Source organism: Corvus brachyrhynchos, unplaced genomic scaffold, assembly GCF_000691975.1.
Source record: "Corvus brachyrhynchos isolate BGI_N302 unplaced genomic scaffold, ASM69197v1 scaffold140, whole genome shotgun sequence".
In the NCBI taxonomy this organism is placed as follows: domain Eukaryota; kingdom Metazoa; phylum Chordata; class Aves; order Passeriformes; family Corvidae; genus Corvus; species Corvus brachyrhynchos.
In genome coordinates, this window is record NW_008235809.1 from 444,203 (window position 1) to 445,844 (window position 1,642).

A 1,642-nucleotide genomic window follows, 5' to 3' on the forward strand; every position below is an offset into this window, starting at 1 on the left:
AGGAATGGCTAATTTGTAGCTCAGCTGTTTATTTTTAAAATAATGCTGACATCTAGTGGCTGGCTGCACTCACACAGGTCTGAAAGCTTAACGTGTGTGGTGAGCCACCCTTCACCCTTTGGAGGCAAGAGGCTCCAGCTGCAAATGTCCCATCTATCCCAGTTGTGCACTATTCAAACAAAGAGAATTCCAAGTTTTGCAGAGAACATAAGCTAAATGGAAAAAAAAAAAAAAATACAGGCGAAAAATACTGGCAGGGAAAAAAAGGATTTTTTTTCCCCTCTTTTGTAGTTGGAAATTACCATGTGATAAAAGAAATTAGAGGCCAGATGATTAAAAGACAATGGGGTCAAAACTACTGCTAACTGGAGCTGAAGAAAAATGAAAAGTCCAGACTTTCTCAGAAGTATCTGCCACCCTGCGCTGACCAGGGAGGAGACTTGCTGGGTTAAAGTGTATGAAGTGACCCATATACAAAGAGAACACACACACAAGAAGCCAGACCTTGAGAAACCCCAAAGTCAGACAAAAAGGAACCTGAAACATGGCCAGGGCAAAGATTAACAGTGTCTTGTCCTGTCTAACCTGAACAGTGAGCTTTCTGTTGAGAGACCTGTAGGCTACAAACAAAATAAAATTTTACAAGGTTGAACCTTTTTCTTATAAAGTTCTGAAAAGTTGTAAATACCTCATTTTGGCCCCATACTGCAGAGCTACTGCTGACTGTAACTACCAGAAAACTGGAAAAATTTTATAAATACATCTCCTACAGGTGATGATCACTGCTCCTACACCTCTCCCTCACTGCATTTGCCTTCTGATGTACTAGAAAGCACGAACAGACCTCTTGTTTATGCAGCACATTTGGATTTTCCACAATAACCGAAACATCTGGTCCTTGAAGGAAAGACTGGAAATATTTGTATATCCACATGCTGACTAAACTGTGAGACAGTTCCCTCTCTTCAGAGTTATGCAAAGCAGGTCTAAGATTTTCACAAAACGCTGGTTACAACAGAAGAGCATAGGCTGATCCTGCCTCTCACCTGGTGCAGGAGTAAAACAGACAACGCAGAAATAAGCAAGCCAGCCTTTCTCATGCCCAAATTTCAATTGTGCCATTTTCTCATGATAGTAGGTGCATGTTCGTCTGGGAACAAGTTACTGGACTAGGAATTGGATTCTCATCTGGAGAACAGTGCCCAGCTCTGAGGTCCCCAACATAACATTGGACCTATTAAGAGTCCAAAGGAGGAACATGAAGATCATTGGAAAACTGGAGCACCCCTCCTACAAAGACCAACTGAGAGAGCTGGGGTGTTCCAGGCTGAAGAAAAGGTGGCACCAGGAAGGACCTAAAAGGTCTACAAGAGAGCTGGAGAAGGACTTTCTACAAGGGCATATTGTTGGGGTTTTAAGAGGTCTAGTTTTTTTTCTGTTAAAGGAATTTTCCCCCATACTAAGACGACGAATCGCTGGGTGCTTAAGAGAGACAAAAGACCTGGCTCCTTTTGTTTCACCTGGGTGTGTGGGCAGTTGGGTCTCCGGCGTTTGGACAGAGAGGAGTTTGCTTGCTTGGGCTGCTTTTCCTTGTGCTGGAGAAGCCCCGGGATCCCAAAGCCGCCTTCCTGCCCCACTAGGA